The sequence below is a fragment of the Oncorhynchus masou genome, chromosome 22, assembly GCF_036934945.1.
Source record: "Oncorhynchus masou masou isolate Uvic2021 chromosome 22, UVic_Omas_1.1, whole genome shotgun sequence".
Lineage (NCBI taxonomy): Eukaryota > Metazoa > Chordata > Actinopteri > Salmoniformes > Salmonidae > Oncorhynchus > Oncorhynchus masou.
The window spans coordinates 15,121,858-15,145,847 of record NC_088233.1 but is presented as its reverse complement, the minus strand read 5'-3'; positions in this window follow the sequence as shown (position 1 = coordinate 15,145,847).

The window sequence follows — 23,990 nt, the reverse complement described above, 5'->3', positions numbered from 1 at the left end:
TTGTTGAGTTACTGAGAACAAATTCTCTCTTCCCAGTGCAGCCTTGCCAAGTGATATTTTTCCGACTGAGAAACGTGACTATGTATAATGGGACAGAAATCGTTACAGGACAGGGGAATGGGGATGTCAAAAACGGCTTTGTCATCACAAAACAGATTTGTTAGAGAAGAACTTCAAATCAGCCTCAAACAAAACAGTCAAGGGATGCACAGAACAATTATGTATTTCAGATTGTGATTGTAAATCAGTCATACAATAATACATATTTTAGTGGGAGGGAAGTAGACACCCAAGAGATGGAGGAAAACATCAGAAAACATAATTAGTCACCATAGCAGATGTTCAAGACATCACATGGTCATTAGAGATGTTGCTAGTGAGAACTACAGTAACTATAGTGCTATTTTTGACATACATTCATGTAATGTTGCATCTAGAATTTACAGTATAATGACACAGTGCCAGTTCTCAATATCTTATGTGTTATCCTCGATAGCACTAGAGGTCTACAAGAAAACAAAACTTAATACATGCAGGGCTGTTGGGCCGCTCCATGGGGGGTGACTGATCCTCTACATAACAATGACAACCTTGCTTACTCCTTACTAGACACACACACACACACACACACACACACACACACACACACACACACACACACACACACAGGAGGCTTGCTAATGTGAATGTGCCAGGGGTAATGGGGGATCCAGATGGCTTCACAGCGGCAGCCCTGGGATCATCTTGACACTGAAGGTTACTGCTTTCCGACTGCTGCCGTGTCAAAAGAGCCATCAAGAATCTCTCACCCCTCTCAAGAGGTCACCCACTTTTTGCACACTTGCAAGGAACAATATATCTGGGTGAACTTGGCCCAATAAAGGCAAATCACAAAGACGATCCATTGTATGAGGGGATATGATGAAGCATTATAAAAGAGAATGAAGAATGTCTACAAGGCATACATTAACAGTAAGTAATGCTTCTGTCAATGGCCCCTGTGTTGGCTGTCTAAGGAATAGAATGTGTTAAGTTGTCAATGGCCCCTGTGTTGGCTGTCTAAGGAATAGAATGTGTTAAGTTGTCAATGGCCCCTGTGTTGGCTGTCTAACGAATAGAATGTGTTAAGTTGTCAATGGCCCCTGTGTTGGCTGTCTAAGGAATAGAATGTGTTAAGTTGTCAATGGCCCCTGTGTTGGCTGTCTAAGGAATAGAATGTGTTAAGTTGTCAATGGCCCCTGTGTTGGCTGTCTAAGGAATAGAATGTGTTAAGTTGGCAATGGCCCCTGTGTTGGCTGTCTAAGGAATAGTATGTGTTAAGTTTGTCCTGTCCACATACAGTAGCTTCAAGTACCTAGTTATTACTGTAGTGTTTACATATCTATTTAGGGGCGATTGCAAAGCTTGCACCCGCTGTACCCCCTGTCTCACACACACACACACACACACACACACACACACACACACACACACACACACACACACACACACACACACACACACACACACACACACACACACACACACACACACACACACACACACACACACACACACACACACACACACACACCACCAGCCCCCTTCCTCAATGTCAGTGTTGACTCGGGACTTCCACCACTTCTACACCTGTCATTTAGCTTACCCTCTCTGGCAATCACTAACTAAGCTCAAATCTGGGGCTTAAACTTTACTCTCTGCTCTGAGCAACTTAACGACACGCACAGACAGGCAGACAGACAGGTAGGCAGGCAGACAGGTGAGGAGACACTGCTGCTGCCAACCCTGTAATGACCCTGGCCTGCCTGTGACGGAGATGACGAGAGGGGGGCGACCTGACTGACGGCACGTGTCAGCGGGGAGGACAAGAGAGTTGTGTCAAGGCCGTCACACTGATCGTCACAGGATCGATTACATGCCAGAGCTGTGGAGGCTTACTGCTGGTGACGGACTGAGAGAGAGAGGTGTGTGTGTTTGTACTGTGTGTGATGTGACTGTGTTTGTGCGCGTGTGTGTGTGACAACTTACTTCCCAGCCAAGCACCAGATTTAGGCCCCTGTTAAAGGTCTCTCCACTGTCAGTCTACAGCTCAGGAGGACTGTGTTTAAGCATTTCATTCCTGATGCTGTCAGAGCCACATGCTTTGTATTTTCTTCAATCATGTAATTTGGTAGTCAATTGGGTTCTTGTTGTTTTTAAATGTGTGTTCTAGGGAGCTGAATTTTTCTTGAATATTTTGGGGGTTTAAAGTAAGGTCTTCTGATGCTATTATTCCATCAAGACTTTCAAAAGGATATTTTACAATGTTGCCATTTTGAATGACGAGGTCATTCCTCTGTTGTCCATTTAGACCATTTCATTTCTCCCACAACTGGTTTCCATCAATGGAGTCTTCAATATCTTTCAGAGTGGTGTCATAATGCTTCTGTTTGTATTCTTTCAATGTGACACAATATTCTTACCGAACGTCTCTAACCTGTAGTTAGTGATGTTTTCTATTTGATAAAGATCTCAATTTGTTCCTTATGAGATTACATTCAGCATCAAACCATTTCTCTTTTTGAGGTTTCCAATTAGAACAGTTTTTTATTTTGCATAAATTTTCTTTTGTGGCTGCTTTATGATAGATCTCATTTAATTTATTCACAGCCAAATTTATGTCAGGGAGGTTTGGGCTGAATGCACTTGAAAGAAAATCATTTATACAGGCTGTGATTTCTGGGCAGTGCAATGTTGTGTTGAAGTGTGTTGCGCTGTCAGCAGCCCATCTGTAGATCTGTTCATCTTTAGATGAAGCAGTGTACAGGGCTCTGTTTGTGTGGTCTTTGGGTGGAGAAGTCTTTTAAAAAGACAATCTGGCAGCGGTCAGACAATGGTGTCTGCGGTCTGACAGTGAATGCACTAATAGAGGAGGGATCCAAGTCTGGGATTGCATAGTCAACAACACTCGTCCCAAGAGTTGAGCAGTAAGTTAGAATCCCATCTAATCATACCATTAAAAAAACACAGGCCTAAGGCTCAACAGAGATGCACTAACCCCTTTACATTTTTGTTCACTACCTGGTCAGAGCTATTTCTATTACTAGTGATGGGACTCGGGTATATGTCAAATATATGTCTATTACCCTCAGGGTCTACTACACATTCAGGTTCAGAACCTGTTCTACCATTAAAATCCCCCAAATTACTTTTTTTGGGGCTTGCCTGTTTTGCTTGTTATTTTGGCATTAATACGTGTCACTCATCAGTTCGCAAAAAAAGTCATTGAGATAATAAGGCCGCATACAAACACGGTCTCTTTTTTGCTTTCTTGAGTAAGGCTACAAAATGCAGATGTTTCAGCCTAGCGCAGTGCTTTCTGTGGTGGTGGGGCAAGCCAGCAGAAAATACAGCGCGTTGTGCCTGATTGGCTCAGTTTTCTGTCATGATTGGCTCAGTTTTCTGTCACTTGTGGGACAGTACGTCATCCCCAAATCTAAGTTTACAGCTCGAAAATCTTAACCCCTTGGGTTCTGCCATCGAGTTATATTAGAAGTGCCCATCCAAGAAGGCTCAAGGTCATTGGCCACAGATAGAATGACATCAAATCAAGTTATAGCTACATTAGCTTTAATTGGACTGTCACATCTTACTTTCAAAGTCTTAGCTAGCAGTCATAATCAGTTGTCATCAAGTCGACATTCTACTGGCAAATCCTATTTAATCCTTGTCATATGAAGAGAAATTATAGATAAAATGTATCGGTGCTCATCGGCCATTGTATACAAAGATTACACAACAAGTTGGAAATCGCAAATTCAACAATGAGTCATTTGGAAGGACTCAGTGGCTAACTGCAAGCATTGCAAAGAAACCACTAACGTTAGCCTGTTATTCAGTGGAGTGGCTGTGTTTTTTCTCCCGAGTTACCACCATAAATCTAGAGAATGCCAGACTTTGATGACAAAGTTTGATGACAACATTTGCCCACAAAGTACCGCTGCGCCACCTTCACAAGGTGAGTCCAAAAATGTCTTGTATGCTGCTGCATAAATGAGGGAAGAAATATGCAATATGCAAGGGAGAAATGTATACTGTAGCTAAGAAAGTAATATTAAGTGTATGTTGTGTAGTAAGCTGTTAGTAGCCCATTTAGTCTACGCGGAATTGCAAACACATAACGTTAGTAGTGGTGGCACTTGGCTTGCACGTGCAAATTCAACACACACAACATTGTATAATAGAATTGTGTTATTTGATGTGTCAAGTTAAAAGCTTATTTAACTCATCAAATAGTGTTATATGTCGTGTATCTTTTTCGACACACAAAGACCCAAACGGCGTTCAATGTGCCTCACCCTAATCATTTGGTATATTTTCACCACTTCATTTCGCCTACTGTTCTAACCTGGTGGTTCACAAATAGCCTAAAACTTGTTTTTAATCATTGAATATTGTAAGAGCTCTCATTGTCTGTTTGTATGCCCCAAGTCTGCCATATAAGCTATGTTTTTTTTAAAGGCAGTAAATGATCGCTGCCAGACAAGGCTCTGCTGAAAGCCAGGTGTAGCAGTGGTAAGATATTGGGACTGCTGTTTTGCTAGCTTTATGAAGGCCCTAACAGTTTGTAGGCACCGTTTGTCGCAGTTATAGTGCAATTAATATATTGTTTAGTGTTGTGTTGTGGCTTTGCTGACATGCATCCCACGTTTTTTTTGTTTGCCCCACAAGAGTTACATGCTAAAATCACCACTGCATATGATCGTTCCTCCCGAGTCCCCGTCGTGATTTACATTTTAATGATGGGAGTAGAATGTCCCTATAGCCTGAAGGACATTGAGGATCTATGTAACCACAACACCATGTTACTAGAAGTCTTAAGATGGAAGGTAGAGGAGTACAAGCCCTGGATATACCAAGAACTGAACGTTAATGATCTCATTTCACAAACTCAGCAAAAAAAGAAACGTTCTCTCACTGTCAACTGTGTTGATTTTCAGCAAACTTAACATGTGTAAATATTTGTATGAACATAACAAGATTCAACAACAGAGACATAAACTGAAAAGTTCCACAGACATGACTAACAGAAATTGAATAATGTGTCCCTGAACAAAGTGGGGGGGGTCTAGATCAAAAGTAGCAGTCAGTATCTGGTGTGGCCACCAGCTGCATTAAGTACTGCAGTGCATCTCCTCCTCATGGACTGCACTAGATTTTCCAGTTCTTGCTGTGAAATACCCCAATCTTCCACCAAGGCACCTGCAAGGCACCAAGACCTTGCACCAAGGCACCTCCCGGACATTTCTGGGGGGAAGGGCCCTAGCCCTCACCCTCCGATCCAACAGGTCCCAGATGTGCTCAATGGGATTGAGATCCGGGCTCTTCGCTGGCCATGGCAAAAAACTGACATTCCTGTTTTGCAGGACATCACGCACAGAACGAGCAGTATGGCTGGTGGCATTGTCATACTGGAGGGTCATGTCGGGATGAGCCTGCAGGAAGTGTACCACATGAGGGAGGAGGATGTCTTCCTGTAATGCACAGTGTTGAGATGTTGCCTGCAATGACAACAAGCTCAGTCCGATGATGCTGTGACACATCGCCCCAGACCGTGACGGCCCCTCCACCTCCAAATCGTTCCTGCCCCAGAGTACAGGCCTCGGTGTAACGTTCATTCCTTTGACGATAAAAGCGAATCCGACCATCACCCCTGGTGAGACAAAACCGCGACACGTCAGTGAAGAGCATTTTTGTCAGTCCTTTCTGGTCCAGCGACGGTGGGTTTGTGCCCATAGGCAACGTAGTTGCCAGTGATGTCTGGTGAGGACTTACCTTACAACAGGCCTACAAGCCCTCAGTCCAGCCTCTCTCAGCCTATTGCGGACAGTCTGAGCACTGATGGAGGGATTGTGCGTTCCTGGTGTAACTCGGGCAGTTGTTGTTGCCATCTTGTACCTGTACCGCAGGTGTGTTTTTCAGATGTACCGATCCTGTGCAAGTGTTGTCACACGTGGTCTGCCACTGCGAGGATGATCAACTGTCTGTCCTGTCTCCCTGTAAGCGCTGTTTTAGGCGTCTCACAGTATGGACATTGTTTTTCTGTTTTCTGTGTTTTTCTGAGTCAGTAGAAAGGCCTCTTTAGTGTCCTAAGTTTTCATAACTGTGACCTTAATTGCCTACCGTCTGTAAGCTGTTAGTATCTTAACAACCATTCCACAGGTGCATGTTCATTAATTGTTTATGGTTCATGGAACAAGCATGGGAAACTGTGTTTATCCCTTTACAATGAAGATCTGTGAAGTTATTTATATTTTTACGAATTATCTTTGAAAGACAGGGTCCTGAAAAAGGGACGTTTCTTTTTTTTCTGAGTTTATAAATATATACAGTATATCTATATACTGTATAATTTGGTTATAGTAAAGTACATAGGACATTAATACACAAACAAATATAGAACTTCCAAACGTGTGTTTTTTCCAGAGTATGGTGTATGTGTGTTGTATTATGTGTGAAGTTGATACACCCGCACAATATTTAGACTAAGCGCACCAACCACGCCCAACAGCGCACCAACCACGCCCAAAAGCTCACCAACCACGCCCAACAGTCCACCAACCACACCCAACAGTCCACCAACCACACCCAACAGTCCACCAACCACACCCAACAGTCCACCAACCATGCCCAACACAGAGTGAATCTTGTGCTGTATGTTTCAACTAAGAGCATTCTTCAGTAGCAGGAAATACATTTTTTATAAATAGACAACAAGAAAATGATAACATATATGACTATATCTTGTGTTGACTATATCTTCATATGACTTCAGAATGTGAAACTAATTTGTCTTTTATCTTATACACTGAGCATACCAAACATTAGGAACACACTTTTGCCCTCAGAACAGCTTCAATTCATTGGGACATGCTGGCCCATGTTGACTCCAATGCTTACCACAGTTGTGTCAAGTTGTCTGGATGTCCTTTGGGTGGTGGACCATTCTTGATACACAGGAAACGGTTGAGCATTAAAAACCCATCAGTGTAGCAGTTCTTGACACAAACCGGTGTGCCTGCCACCTACTACCATACCCGTTCAAAGACGCTTAAATGTTTTGTCTTTCCCATTTACCCTCTGAATGGCACAGACACAATCCACGTCTCAATTGTCTCAAGGCTTAAACATCCTTCTTTAACCTGTCTCCTCCCCTTCATCTATTGATTGAAGTGGATTTAGCAAGTGATATCAATAAGGGATCATAGCTTTCACCTGGATTCACCTGGTCAGTCTATGTCAGTCTATGTCATGGAAAGAGCAGGTGTTCTTAATGTTTGAATGTTTTCTGATAAGGTCCAATACATTGGTTAATACCTATTCTAGGACTTTGCACATCAGCTTTAGCAGTTGACACCTCCGATGACTGAAGGGTCTATATGACTCTTACCGGAGGCTGCCTCTGCATATGTGGGCTGGCAGTGAGGCTGAGCTATGGTCTGGTCTGGGTTACCCTCCTGTTGGCCACTATTTGTCCTACCCCTAGAGTACAGTCCAGTGCTTGGCTAAATGCTCTCTCTCTCTCTCTCTCTCTCTCTCACATGCTCCCCATTCCTGCTTTTCTTCTTCCTTACCTCACCGAAGGGGGATCTTTTATTGATGGAAAGGTTATAAATATTGGAGGGTGTTTCAGCGTGACTTGAAAGGCTTCCACCGTGCTCTGCGCTGTGTGGTGAGAGAGCCATCCCTGTCACAGTGTCTCCTGCTCAGTGCAGAGGTAATGAGTCAAGGCACTGAGTTGGAATGGAGAATCTGATGAGTTTCCATAGAAGTAGGATTACTAGAACAGAGATTCCCATTCAATTATATTCATGTGGAAGCTTTGGTGTCGACAGACAAAGAATAGCGGGTTCTGACTAGTCATATGGGCATGTGCACTGATAGGGTCAGAAACCAACTGTACACATAGCGCAGGTGCTCTCATGCATAGAGAATCTCACATACATTAGTTGATGGGGTATACAAAATTACTCTGTCAGAAGATAGTGTAATACAAGCTGTGATGTGTCCGAATCTGAATAAAACTCAAACTCATCCCATTAGGATGGTTCTTTCTTGTCACAATATTGCAGGACTGTTTGTTGTCAACATTTCAGGGTATAGAGTGAAACATTTCTCTACAGTGCAATATCACTTAGGTCCCCTTATTTGTTGTTCCTGATGCAAAGTCATTTGAGCGATAAGGCCTGCTTCAGCAGAATTGCACCCAATTTTGTGGTGTCGATTTCAGTCTCAATGTCACATCCTGACCTTAGTTCCTTTTTTATGTCTCTATTTTGGTTTGGTCAGGGCGTGAGTTGGGGTGGGCATTCTATGTTTTTCATTCTATGTTTTGTTCTGTGTGTTGTATTTCTATGTGTTTGGCCTGGTATGGTTCCCAGTCAGAGGCAGCTGTCAATCGTTGTATCTGATTGAGAACCATACTTAGGTAGCCTGTTCCCACCTGTGTTTGTGGGTAGTTGTTTCCTGTTTTGTGTTTTTTCTCCTTACAGGACTGTTTCGTGTTGTTCACTTTCTTTGTTGTTGTTGTTGTTTTTTTGTTTTTTTGTTTTTTTGTTTTTTTGTCATTCAGTGTTCAGTTTATTTAATAAATTTTACTATGAACACTTACCACGCTGCGTGTTGGTCCGATGATTCCTATTCTTCATCATCAGACGAAGAGGAGAGCCGTTACACACAATTCTTCTTAGCAAGGGTAAGAGAGTCCTTCCACTGGAGAATTCACAGTGCTTTCAGAAAGTATTCACACCCCTTGACCTTTTCCACAAAATTACATTTATTGAATTTAGTTTTGTCACTGGCCTACACACAATACCTCATAATGTCAAAGTGGAATTATGGTTAAAAATTTGTATCAATTAATTAAAAATGAAAAGCTGAAATGTCTTGAATCAATAAGTATTTAACCCCTTTGTTATGGAAAGCCTAAATAAGTTCACTTGATTAACATGTCATGGACTCACTCTGTGTGGAATAACAGTGTTTAACATGATATTTAAATGACTACTTTATCTCTGTATTCTACACATACAATTATCTGTAAGGTCCCTCAGTCTAGCAGTGGATTTCTAACACAGATTCAACCACAAAGACCAGAGAGGTTTTCCAATCACTCGCAAAGAAGAGCACCTATTTGTAGATGGGTAAAACATGTTAAAAGCAGACATTGAATATACCTTTGAGCATGGTGAAGTAATAAATTACACTTTGGATGGTGTATCAATATACCCAGTCACTCAAAAAATACAGACGTCCTTCCTAGTTTTTTAGATGATAGAAGAAACGGAATAGAGCTAAGCACAGGCAAAATCCTAGAGGTTCCTGGTTCAGTCTGCTTTCCAAAAGACACTAGGAGAAAAATTCACCTTTCAGCAGGAGTATAATCAAACACAATGCCAAATATACACTGGAGTTGCTTACCAAGATGACAGGGAATGTTCCTGTGTGGCCTAGTTACAGTTTTGACTTAATTCGACTTGAAAATCGATGGCTAGACTTTGGAAATGGCTGTCTAGTAATGATCAACAACCAACTTGACAGAGCTTGAAGAATTTTAAAAGAATAATGTACAAATATGTATTGTACAATCCAGGTGTGCAATGCTCTTGAGACTTACCCAGAAACACTCACAGCTGCAATCACTCAGGGGGTTGAACACTTATGTTATCAAGATATATTAGTGTTTTATTTTTCATACATTTTTTATAAATGTTAGAATTGTTCTTGACATAAGAGTATTTTGTGTAGATCATTGACAAAAAACAACAATTAAATCCATTTGAATCCCACTTTATAATATAACAAAATGTGGAAAAAGTCAAGGGGTGTGAATATTTCGTGAAGATCAGAATATCTTTCTGATTTGGTGTGACTGGCTGAGAACAATGCCCAAACCAAATGGAAAAGGTTTCATTGCGTAAGTGCACTTAAAGCAGGAATCCTTAATTGAAACAATAACAAATCGTTCGCCCCACCCCTGTTTCGCTAAAACGCTAAGGGATGGGTCTGGAGAAATGTAACCACTCTCAAATTAATAGACAGAGCTATGGATGCAAAGACTGGCCATCCATGATATCAAATGTATAGTTTTGAGGCTATACAGTGTTTGTTTAGATATGTTTACATGATTACAAACATTGGAATAAAACAAGCTTATATTTTGGGTTCAGATGGGGTACGACAGTTGAACTAAGCTCATGAGGCATTCATAATTTATATTCTTAGAGAATATGTGTGGGGACGACGTCGACGTCGTCGGTGCACTTATTTATGAAGCCGGTGATGTGATAAACTCCTCAATACCATTGGATGAGCCCTGGGAAACATATTCCGGTCTGTGCTAGCGAAACAGTCCTGTAGATTTGCATCTGCTTCATTGGACAATTTCTGTACTGAGCCTGATATGAAGAATAGCATGAGAGGAGCTATAAAACTGCAAATAGAAGTCTCTGTTCCATGGAAAAATCACATATCCCAACCAGAAGCTATGGATTACAGGCCGCGATGAACTAAAGGCTAGAGCTGCCACTTTCAAGGAGCGGAACAGTAACCCAGACAGTAACCCAGACAGCCGCTATGCCCTCCAACAACCATCAAACAGGCAAAACGTCAATGCAGGACTAAGATCGAATCCTACTACACTGGCTCTGGAGCTCGTTGGATGTGGCAGGGCTTGCAAAGTATCACAGATTACAAAGGGAATCCCAGCTATGAACATCCAGTGATGCGAGCTTACCAGATGAGCAAAATTCTATGTTCAAGCTTCGAGGCAAGCAATGTAGGGCCAGAAGGATTACCAGGACGCGTACTTAGAGAATGCACTGACCAGCTGGCAAGTGTCGTCATTGTAATTTTCTACCTCTCCCTGACCCAGTCTGTAATACCTACATCTTTCAAGCAGACCACGATAGTCCCTGTGCACATGAACGCCAAGATATCCTGTCTAAATGACTATTTTCCCATAACACTCACATCTGTAGCCATGAAATGCTTTGAAAGGCTGGTAATGGATCACATCAGCACCATCAGACACCCTGGACCCACTCCAATTCCCATACCGCCCCAACAGATCCACAGATGACACAATCTCTATTGCACTCCACACTGCCCTTTCCCACTTGGACAAAAGGAACACCTACTTGAGGATGCTGTTTATTGACTACAGCTCAGAGTTCAACACCATTGTGTCCTCCAAGCTCACCACTAAGCTAAGGACCCTGGGACTTAACACCTCACTCTGAAACTGGATCCTGGACTTCCTGATGCCCCCAGTTGGCGAGGGTAGCCAACAACAGATCTGCCATTCTGACCCTCAACACAGCAGCCTCTCAGGGGTGCATGCTTAGTCCCCACCTGTACTCCCTGTTCACCCACAACTCCAAAACCAACATTAAGTTTACTGATGACAAGACTGTGGTAGGCCTGATCAACGACAATGACGACGATGAGAGTGTGGTGCCAGGACAACAACCTCTCCCTCAATGTGAGCAAGACAAAGGAGCTGATCATGGACTACAGGAAACGGAGGGCCGAGTGCACCCCCATTCACATCGACGGGACTGTAGATGAGCGGGTCGAGAGCTTTCAGTTCCTCTGTGTCTAGGTCACTTAGGATCTATTGTGGCCCAAACACACCAACACAAGTCATTGAAGAGGGAACGACAATGCCTCTTTACCCTCAGGAGGCTGAAAAGATTTGGAATGGACAAGAAAAAACAAGCTGCACCATTGAGAGCATCTTGACTGGTTGCATCACTCCTTGGTATGGCAACTGCTCGGCATCTGACTGCAAGGCAGTACAGAGGGTAGAGTGTACGGCCCAGTACATCACTGAGGCCAAGCTTCCTGCCCTCCAGGACCTTTATACCAGGCGATGTCAGAGGAAGGCCCTAAAAATTGTCAAAGACTCCAGCCACCCAAGTCATAGACTGTTCTCTCTGCTACCGCACAGCAGGTGGTACCGATGCACCAAGTCTGGAACCAAAAGGAACCTGAACATATTCTAACCTCAAGCCATAAAACTGCTAAATAGTTAGTCCTGCTAGCTATTTGGTTATTATTTAACTATCTGCATTGACCCTTTTTGCACTAACTTCACTCATCACATTCGTTGCTGTTACTGTTGACCATCTGTCACTTTATTCCTAGTTATATGTCCATATCTACCTCAATGACCTCATACCCCTGCACATGGACTATTTACAAGGGGTACCCAAGTTATCATTACTCATTGTGTATCTATTATTACTTTTATTATTATGTTTTTTAAAAACTTATTTTCTATTATTTCTCTATTTTCTTTCTCTCAATTTTTTGTACTGGCCAGTTAGTACGCATTTTACTGTTAGTTCACACCTTTTGTTTACGAAGCACTAATAACATTTGATTTGATTTTGACATGAGACAGAGTAAATTGTACAGTTTTGACATGGTGTGCTTATGGTGTGTTCATATGCTATCTGGGACCCCAACCTTAATTTATATATACACTACATCACCAAGAATATGTGGAAACCTGCTCATCGAACATCTCATTCCAAAACATGGGCATTAATATGGAGTTAGTCCCCCATTTGCTGCTATAATAGCCTCCACTCTTCTGGAAAGGCTTACCACTAGATGTTGGAACATTGCTACATGGACTTGCTTCCATTCAGCCACAAGAGCATTAGTGAGGTCGGGCACTCATGTTGGTCGATAGGGCTTGGTTCACATTCAGGGTTCCAATTCATCTTTTATTTATTTTTAACCTTTATTTAACTAGGCAAGTCAGTTAAGAACAAATTATTATTTTCAATGACAGCCGAGGAACAGTGGGTTAACTGCCTAGTTAAGGGGCAGAACAACATATTTTTACCTTGTCAGCTCAGGGATTTGATCTTGCAACCTTTCGGTTACTAGTCTAACCACTAGGCTACCTGCTGCCCCAATCCCATCTCAAAGGTGTTCGCTGGAGTTGAGGTCAGGGATCTGTCCAGGCGAGACAAGTTCTTCCACACCGATCTCAACAAACCATTTCTGTATGGACCTCGCTTTGTGAGCGCGGGCATTGTCATGCTGAAACAGGAAAGGCCCAAACTGTTGCCACAAAGTTGGAAGCACAGAATCGTCTAAAATGTCATTGTCTGCTGTAGCATTAAGATTTCCCTTCACTGAAAGTAAGGGGCCTTGCCCGAACAATGAAAAACAGCCTCCTGCACCAGGCTTTACAGTTGGTACTATGCATTGGTGAAGCGGGATTCATCACTCCAGCATTTTCACTGCTCCAGAGTCCAGCCGATGCTTGGCATTGCAAATGGGGATTTTAGGCTTGTGTACGGCTGCCTTGGAAACCCATTTCATGAAGCTCCAGACGAACAGTTATTGTGCTGATGTTGCTTCCAGGGGCAGTTTGGAACTTGGTAGTGAGTGCTGCAACTGAAGACAGACAATGTTTAAGCAATACGCACTTCAGCACTCGGCGGTTCCGTTCTGTGAGCTTGTGTGGCCTACCATTTCGCGGCTGAGCCATTGTTGCTCCTAGACGTTTCCACTTCACAAGTTGACCAGGGCAACTCTAGCAAGGCAGTAATATGGCAAACTGACTTATTGGAAAGGTGGCATCCTATGACGGTGCCACGTTGAGTCACTGAGCTCTTCTGTAAGGCCATTCTAGTGCCAGTGTTTGCCTATGGAGATTGATTGGCTGTGTGCTCAATTGTATACACCTATCACCAACAGGTGTGGCTGAAATAGCCAAATCCTCTCATTTGAAGGCATGTCCACATACGTTTGTATATATAGTGTAGCTTCAATAGCTACTGGCAGTTAGTTACTGTAGTGTTTACATATCCATTTAGGGGCGATTGTAACGCTTGCACCTGCTGTAGCCTAATAAGCCTAATGGCTGTGTACTCGATGTTATACACCTGTGTCACATTTTGCCCCTAGTTATTGTGTTAATTGTTTGTTTTAGTTGGTCAGGACGTGAGTTGGGTTCTATTCTATGTTTTGTGTGTCTAGGTTGTTTTGCTGTGTTCGGCCTAGTATGGTTCTCAATCAGAGGCAGGTGTCGTTAGTTGTCTCTGATTGAGAATCATACTTAGGTAGCCTGGGTTTCACTGTTTGTTGGTGGGTGATTGTTTCCGTGTCTGTGTTTTACACCACACAGTACTGTTTTTGGTTTTCACGGTGCGTTTATTGTTTTGTATAGAGTGTTCAGTTTATGCGTTTAATAAAAAACCATGGACACTTACCACGCCGCATATTGGTCCTCCGATCCTTCTCGCTACTCCTCCCGTTCGGTAAGCCGGTCCTGACTGCATCTGTCTCTGTGCTTTGTCATGTTTTGTTGGCTTTGCATTGGTCCATAGATATGTTGTCTTTGCATCCATGAGTCATACATCACACACCAATAAATAAGATCCTAAAGGCGTTTTAATAGGCAACTGGTATCCCTCTAGAATATTACATCCATGATTGCGATGTAAGAGTGGACAGGACTGTGTAATGATAGGATTTACGGATCAGTTTACAGTGTGTTTCTTCTATACAAGTCTGTATTTTTGATTGTGTCTGTGTACATGTTCCTTTATACACAATGGTGAGCATGTGGTGTTTATACAAATCCAATTGTATTAGTCACATGCGCTGAATACAACAGGTGTAGACCATACAGTGAAATGCTTACTTACAAGCCCCTAACCAACAAGGCAGTTAAAAAAAATAAGGAAAAGAATAAGAAATAAAAGTAACAAGTAATTAAAGAGCAACAGAAAAATAACAATAGCGAGACTATATACAGGGGGGTACTGGTGCCGAGTCGATGTGCGGGGGTACCGGTTAGTTGAGGTAATATGTACATGCAGGTAGAGTTATTAAAGTGACTATGCATAGATGATAACAACAGAGTAGCAGCAGTGTAAATGAGTGGGGCAATGCAAATAGTCTGGGTAGCCATTTGATTAGCTGTTCAGGAGTCTTATGGTTTAGGGGTAAAAGCTGTAAAGAAGCCTCTTGGACCTAGACTTGGCGGTCCGGTACCGCTTGCCGTGCGGTAGCAGAGAGAACAGTCTATGACTAGGGTGGCTGGAGTCTTTGGCAATTTTTAGGGCCTTCCTCTGACACCGCCTGGTATAAAGGTCCTGGATGTCAGGAAGCTTGGCCTCAGTGATGTACTGGGCCATTCGCATTACCCTCTGTAGTGCGAGCAGTTGCCATACCAGGCAGTGATGCAACCATGCTGTCAATGGTGCAGCTGTAGAACCTTTTGAGGATCTGAGGACCCATGCCATATTTTTCAGTTTCCTGAGGGGGAATAGGATTTGTTGGGCCCTCTTCACGACTGTCTTGGTGTGTTTGGAACATGTTAGTTTGCTGGTAATGTGGCACCAAGGAACTTGAAGCTCTCAACCTGCTCCACTGCAGCCCCGTCGATGAGAATGGGGAGTGCTCTGTCCTCTTTTTCCTGTAGTCCACAATCATCTCCTTTGTCTTGATTATGTTGAGGGAGAGGTTGTTGTCCTGGCACCACACGGCCAGGTCTCTGACCTCCTCCCTATAGGATGACTAGTCATTGTCGGTGATCTGCAAACTTAATGATGGTGTTGGAGTCATGCCTGGCTGTGCAGTCATGAGTGAACAGGAAGTACAGAAAGGGACTGAACATGCACCCCTGAGGGACATCTGTGTTGAGGATCAGCGAGGCAGATGTGTTGTTACCTACCCTTACCACCTGGGGGCGGCCCATCAGGAAGTCCAGGATTCAGTTGCATAGGGAGGTGTTTAGTGCCAGGGTCCTTAGCTTTTTTATGAGCTTTGAGGGCACTATGGTGTGAACGCTGAGCTGTAGTCAATGAATAGCATTCACACATAGGTGTTCCTTTGGGCAGGTGGGAAAGGGTAGTGTGGAGTGCAGTGTGGAGTGCAATAGAGATTGCATGATCTGTTGGGGCGGTATTCAAATTGGAGTGGGTCTAGGGTTTCTGGGATAATGGTGTTGATGTGCGCCATTACCAGCCTTTCAAAGCACTTCATATCTAAAGACGTGAGTGCTCCAGGTTGGTAGTCATTTAGGCAGGTTACCTTAGCGTTCTTGGGCATAGACACTATGGTGGTCTGCTTAAAATATGTTGGTATTACAGACTTGGACAGGTTGAAAATGTCAGTGAAGACAATTGTCAGTTGGTCGGCGCATGCTCGCAGTACACGTCCTAGTAATCCGTCTAGCCCTGCGGGCATGTGAATGTTGATCTGTTTAAAGGTCTTACTCACTCCAGCTGCGGAGAGCGTGAACAGTCTTCTGGAACAGCTGGTGCTCTCATGCATGTTTCAGTGTTATTTGCCTCGAAGCGAGCACATAATTAAATTAGCTCGTCTGGTAGGCACTTGGTGTCACTGGGCAGCTCTCGGCTGTTCTCCCCTTTGTAGTCTGTAATGGTTTACAAGCCCTGCCACATCCGACAACCGTCAGAATAGGTGTAGTACGATTCAATCTTAGTCCTGTATTGAAGATTTGCCTGTTTGATGGTTTGTCGGAGGGCATAGCGGGATTTCTTATTAGCTTCTGTGTAAGGGTCCCGATCCTTGAAAGTGGCAGCTCTAGACCTTAAGCTCAGTGGGGATGTTGCCTGTAATCCATGGCTTCTGGTTGGGGTATGTACCGATGAGGTCATACATATAGTACACTTATGTTGGAGTAATTAACTCATTTGTTTTCAACCATTCCACAAATTTCTTGTTAACAAATTAGAGTTTTGGCAAGTTGGTTAGGACATCTACTTTGTGCATGACACAAGTTATTTTTCCAAAAATTGATGAGACAGATAATTTAACTTATAATTCACTGTATCACAATTCCAGTGGGTCAGAAGTTTACATATACTAAGTTGACTGTGCCTTTAAACGTTTTGGAAAATTCCGTAAAATGATGTCATGGCTTTAGAAGCTTCTGATAGGCTAATTGACATCATTTCAGTCAATTGGAGGTGTACCTGTGGATGTGATTCAAGGCCTACCTTGAAACTCAGTGCCTCTTTGCTTGACATCATCGGAAAATCAAAAGAAGTCACCCAAGACCTCAGGAAAAAAAATTGTAGACCTCCACAAGTCTGGTTCATCCTTGGGAGCAATTTCCAAATGCCTGAAGGTACCACGTTCATCTGTACAAACAATAGTATGCAAGTATAAATAACGCAGCCGTCAAATCGCTCAGGAAGGAGATGCATTCTGTCTCCTAGAGATGAACGTAGTTTGGTGCGAGAAGTGCAAATCAATCCCAGAACAACAGCAAAGGACCTTGTGAAGATGCCGGAGGAAACCGGTACAAAAGTATTTTTATCCACTGTAAAACAAGTTCTATATCGACAAACTGAAAGGCCACTCAGCAAGGAAGAAGCCACTGCTACAAAAGTGCCATAAAAAAAGCCACACTATGGTTTGCAACTGCACATGGGGACAAAGATTGTACTTTTTGTAGAAATGTCTTCTGGTTTGATGAAACAAAAATAGAAATGTTTGGCCATCGTTATGTTTGAAGGAAAAAGGGGGAGGTTTGCCAACCCGAAGAACACCATCCCAACCGGGAAGCACGGGGGTGGCAGCATCATGTTGTGGGGGTGCTTTGCTGCAGGAGGGACTGGTGCACTTCACAAAATAAATGGCATCATGAGGATGGAAAATGTTGTGGAAATATTGAAGCAACATCTCAAGACATCAGTCAGGAAGTCAAAGCTTGGTCGCAAATGTGTCTTCCAAATGGACAATGACCCCAAGCATACCTCCAAAGTTGTGGCAAAATGGCTTAAGGACAACAAAGTCAAGGTATTGGAGTGGCCATCACAAAGCCCTGACCTCAATTTCATAGAAAAATTTGTGGGCAGAACTGAAAGTGTGTTGGAGCAAGGAGGCCTACAAACCTGACTCCGTTACACCAGCTCTGTCAGGAGAAAAGGGCCAAAATTCACCCAACGTATTGTGGGAAGCTTGTGGAAGGCTACCTGAAATGTTTGACCCAAATTAAACAATTTAAAAGCAATGCTACCAAATACTAATTGAGTGTATATAAACTTCTGACCCACTGGAATGTGATGTAAGAAATAAAAGCTGAAATAAATAATTCTCTCTACTATTATTCTGACATTTCACATTCTTAAAATAAATTGGTGATCCTAACTGACCCGAGACAGGGAAATCTTACTAGGATTAAATGCCAGGAAAGGTGAAACTGAGTTTAAATGTATTTGGCTAAGGTGTATGTAAAGTTCCGACTTCAACTGTGTGTACGGTCACTGTGGGGACTGGTGTACTCCTCAATGCCATTGGAGTAATACCGGAACATATTCCAGTCTGTGCTAGCAAAACAGTCCTGTAGCGTGGCATCTGCTTCTTCTGACTACCCTTTTATTGATCTAGTCACCGTTGCTTCCTGCTTCATTTTTTTTCTTGTAAGCAGGAATCAAGAGGATAGAATTATGGTCAGATTTGCCAATTGGAGGGCAAGGGAGAGCTTTGTATGCATCTCTGTGTGTGGAGTAAATGGGGTCCAGAGTTGTTTGTTTTTTCCGCTCTGGTTGCACATTTAACATGTTGATAGAAATTTGGTGAAACAGATTTAAGTTTCCTTGCATTAAAGTCCCCGGCTACTAGGAGAAACACCTCTGGGTGAGCGTTTTCTTGTTTGCTTATGGCGGAATACAGGTGGTATGTGAACAGCTATGAAAAATACAGAAACTCTCTCGGTAGAGAGTGTGGTCTACAGCTTATCATGAGACTCTACCTCGGCGAGCAATAGCTTGAGACTTCCTTAGATATAGTGCACCAGCTGTTATTTACAAAAATACATAGTCTGCCGTCCCTTGTCTTACCAGACTCTGCTGTTCCGTCCTGCCGATATAGCGTATAAACAGCCAGCTGTATGTTGATAGTGTTGTAGTTCAGTCACGACTCCGTGAAGCATAAGATGTTACCGTTTTGAATGTCCCGTTGGTAGTTTAATCTTTTGCGTAGGTAATTGATTTTATTCTCCAAAAATTGCACATTTGCTAGCGGAATGGAATGAAGTGGGGGTTTATTTGATCACCTGCGAATTCTCAGAAGGCAACCCGCCCTCTGGCCCCTTTTTCTCCGACCTCTTCACACAAATCACAGGGATCTGGGCCTGTTCCCAAGAAAGCAGTATATTATTTGTGTTGGGCTCGTTAGACACGTTAAAGGATTCTGCCAGTCCGTGGTGATTAATCGCAGTCCTGATGTCTAGAAGTTATGTTCAGTCATAAGAGATGGTAGCGGCAACATTATGTCCCAAAAAAATATGTTTCAAAACAAACAAAAAACACAATCGTTTGGGGACACGTAAAACGTCAGCCTTCTTCTCCGGCGCCATTGTTACGTATACGTGTGTGAACATGTGTTTGTATACAGTATGTGTGTATCAGCAAGAGTGTCTTTGTGTGTCTGTACAAGTGTTTACTCTGTGTGTGCATCTGTCAGGGACAGTGAGACCCCCCCCCCCCACTATCATTAGCACCACTGCATTCCCAGGTCACTGGCCAAAGCCTCAGCTGTAGAACACCACACAGGCTCCACTGGGATTGGCTGGGCCGAAGCAGGTGCTGAGCTGAGCAGAAACATGACAGAGTGTAATTAATTAGGTTCCCACGGGAATGAAGGAACACCATCAGCCCAGGTCACATGTCAGTAAACGCACCTGTGCTATGATGATGATCAGGAGGAGTTTGAGTTGGCTTTGTTGCTTTGTTTCACTACATTAATGTTTAGCTAAATTTGCACTTCTTTGAGTTAAGAGGGAAAAGTTTTATTCTCTATGGAGTTGTGGTGTCCGTTTTTGTTCAGTGGTGAGAGAAAATAAAGACCGAATACAATTTTAACCATCTTCCCTGTCCCTGCTGAAGAAAAACAGGCCCAAACCATGATGCTGCCACCACCATGTTTGACAGTGGGGATGGTGTGGTCAGGGTGATGAGCTGTGTTGCTTTTACGACAAACATAACGTTTTGCATTGTTGCCAACAAGTTAAATTTTGGTTTCATCTGACCAGAGCACCTTCTTCCACATGTTTGTGTCTCCCAGGTGGCTTGTGGCAAACTTTAAACAACACTTTTTATGGATATCTTTAAGAAATGGCTTTCTTCTTGCCACTCTTCCATAAAGGCCAGATTTGTGCAATATACGACTGATTGTTGTCCTATGGACAGAGTCTCCCACCTCAGCTGTAGATCTCTGCAGTTCATCCAGAGTGATCATGGGCCTCTTGGCTGCATCTCTGATCAGTCTTCTCCTTGTATGAGCTGAAAGTTTAGAGGGACGGCCAGGTCTTGGTAGATTTGCAGTGGTCTGATACTCCTTCCATTTCAATATTATCGCTTGCACAGTGCTCCTTGGGATGTTTAAAGCTTGGGAAATCTTTTTGTATCCAAATCCGCCTTTAAACTTCTTCACAACAGTATCTCGGACCTGCCTGGTGTGTTCCTTGTTCTTCATGATGCTCTCTGCGCTTTTAACGGACCTCTGAGACTATCACAGTGCAGGTGCATTTATACGGAGACTTGATTACACACAGGTGGATTGTATTTATCATCATTAGTCATTTAGGTCAACATTGGATCATTCAGAGATCCTCACTGAACTTCGGAGAGAGTTTGCTGCACTGAAAGTAAAGGGCTGAATAATTTTGCGCGCCCAATTTTTCAGTTTTGATTTGTTAAAAAAGTTTGAAATATCCAATAAATGTCGTTCCACTTCATGATTGTGTCCCACTTGTTGTTGATTCTTCACAAAAAAATACAGTTTTATATCTTTATGTTTGAAGCCTGAAATGTGGCAAAAGGTCGCAAAGTTCAAGGGGGCTGAATACTTTCGCAAGGCACTGTGTGTATATATTATATATTATATAATATATATATTGCGGCAAACCTCTTCAAGGTTAGGAGCGTTTGTCACAAACTAAGTGGTAAACTGTCACCAAATCACCCAAGAATGAGAGTTCTTTCGAACAGGACAGTACCTGTGTGTTTGTTTCTCCGTCCTGGTCCACCCAGGCCGTAGTCGAGGTCAAGGATAGCAGGGTTCGGTACACGAATCGGGTTCTTGGTAGGTCCAGGTCCAAACGCCAACAGGTAAGTCCAAAACAGTCCAGCTCATACACGGTAAATCCAGCCAATCTCTGTCTCTTTCTCTATTGTTCATAGATCCTTCCAGCACTCTCCTTCTCTTCCTGGTTTTTCTTGACCCTTTATCTGTGGGTTGGCTCCACCTTCTGAGGATTCCCCTTGCTTCTGGGCCATTTTGTGATCTGTAGTTCTGACAGGGGTGGCCATTTTAGTGATCGGGCAGAGCCCGTTTATTAGTTCTGCTCTCACATATCTGCCATTTACCACTCGACCCCCTTCGTTGCCACAATATATATTTATAGTGAATGATAATAGTTCCTTACTAACCATGTTTCCATACAGTTTTTATGCGTGTAAAATCATACCGTATCAAATTAAACATTTTTATTTTGCCTGCGCTACAGACGGTTATATCAGTCCACTAATAATCCAACCTCCAATGTTATATTTTGTAATATTTTATTTTTATTCTGCTTTTTCAAGGGGTGCTAATAGCACTCTCAACACCCCTTCGTCCCACATCTATGGCTACAGATGAAGTAACCTCACAGGGTGGTGAAAGTGCATGGTGATCTTAATGCTCCCTTCCAATAAATATCAAGGCTCTGATTCTGGTGACATGATGAACGATGATTGACTGCCATTTGACAAATACAAATATTATTTGCATTATTCTTATTCATAATAATCTTATCCATAATGACAATTATCCATAATAATCTCATTATGAAGACAAGCCTACCTGCACTGTATCTGAGCTGTTGGCTAGAGTACACATGCCAAGAACACAGTAGGCACAGTTTTTGTGAAAAAAAAACTATTTGTAGAGTTGAAAATGCAATGGAAACACATTGAAGTACATTTCGTGTATGCTACGTCATCACACTGATTTTTATCTGCAGAAAGTCTGATGCTGATATTTTCTTTATGCAGATATCAGAATATTTGCATGAAAGTCTGTCACCTATTGGATGGAACCCTAGCTACAGTATTTGAAAAATATTTCCAATGATATTCACCAGGCCTCAGTGTGAAAGTGCAAAATGTCATGCTCTGAGGATCCCATGTACAGTATCCAGTGGAAGCATCCTATAATACCTGAACACTTTGCCCAAAAACAGCTGTCTGTCCTGAGCTCACTGATGTGGGAAACTCTAATGTTGCAAGTTCGCTAGCGACAAATTTCGGCCGGACTTTCAAATATACAGTCATTGGGTCGGACCCAGTTGATTGATTTGATTGGCTACAATGTTGCACTTCACACGACGCCTAAGAATAGACCATTGTGAACAGAGCACACATTTCTTTGAACTGCAGACAGTGTATTCATAATGTTCAGACTCCTTAACTTTTTCCACGTTATGTTACAGCCTTATTTTAAAATGTATTGATTTTTTTTCCACCTCATCAATCTACACACAATACCCCATAATGACAAAACAAAAACAGGTTTTGAGAAATGTTTGTAAATGTATCAACAACAAAAGAATCTGAAATATCACATTTACATAAGTATTCAGACTCTTTACTCAGTACTTTGTTGAAGCACCTTTGGCAGCGATTACAGACTCGAGTCTTCTTGGGTATGACACTATAAGCTCGGCATACCTGTTTTTGGGGAGTTTCTCCCATTCTTCTCTGCAGATCCTCTGAAGCTCTTTCAGGTTGGATGGGGAGTGTCACTGCAGAGCTATTTTCAGGTCTCTCCAGAGATGTCAATCGGGTTCAAGTCTGGGCTCTGGCTGGGCCACTCAAGGACATTCAGAGACTTCTCCCAAAGCCACTCCCGTGTTTTGGCTGTGTGCTTAGGGTCATTGGCATGTTAGAAGGGGAACCTTCGCCCCAGTCTGAGGTTCTGGCCAGTCTGGAGCAGGTTTTCATCAATGATCTCTCTGTACTTTGCTCTTAATCTTTCCCTCGGTCCTGACTAGTCTCCCAGTCCCTGCCGCTGAAAAACATCCCCCCCACTACCATGATTCACTGTAGAGATGGTGCCAGGTTTCCTCCAGACGTGACACTTGGCATTCAGGCCAAAGAGTTCAATCTTGGTTTCATCAGACCAGAGAATCGTTTCTCATGGTCTGAGAGTCTTCCAGGTGCCTTTTGGCAAACTCCAAGCGGGCTGTCATGTGCCTTTTACTGAGTAGTGGCTTCCGTCTGACCACTCTACCATCAAGGCCTGATTTATGGAGTGCTGCAGAGATGCTTGTTCTTCTCCCATCTCTACAGGGGAACTCTGGAGCTCTGTCAGAGTGACTATCGGGTTCTTGATCACCTCCCTGACCAAGGCCCTTATCCTCCGATTCCTCAGGAGAGCTCTAGGAAGACTCTTGGTGGTTCCAATCAAGTTGTAGAAACATCTCAATGATGATCAATGGAAACAGGATGCACCTGAGCTCAATTTTGAGTCTCATAGCAAAGAGTCTGAATATTTATGTAAATAAGGAATTTCTGTTTTTCTTTATCATTGTGTTTATATTGATGAGAATTATTTTTTTATTTAATCCATTTTGGAATAAGGCTGTAAAGTAACAAAATGTGGAAACAGTGAAGGGGTCTGAATACTTTCCGAAAGCAATGTAAATACAACAGGTGTGTATGTGAGAGAGCAATAACAAGAGGGGTGTTGTGATTGTGCCTATTAAAACTGAACATAAATGTATAGCTAAAGCACAAACCTCGATCCAGCACCAGTGGGTGGAAAGCACTACTCGCTGTGCCGTGCCCAGCACTGTGTTGCTTTCTAGGCTAGTGGGCTAGTACACCTACATGTTTGACATGAGCAGGCCTGCAAGCCGAGGGCGAGAGAATACCATGTTCCTTATCTTATATTATTCCCATTCC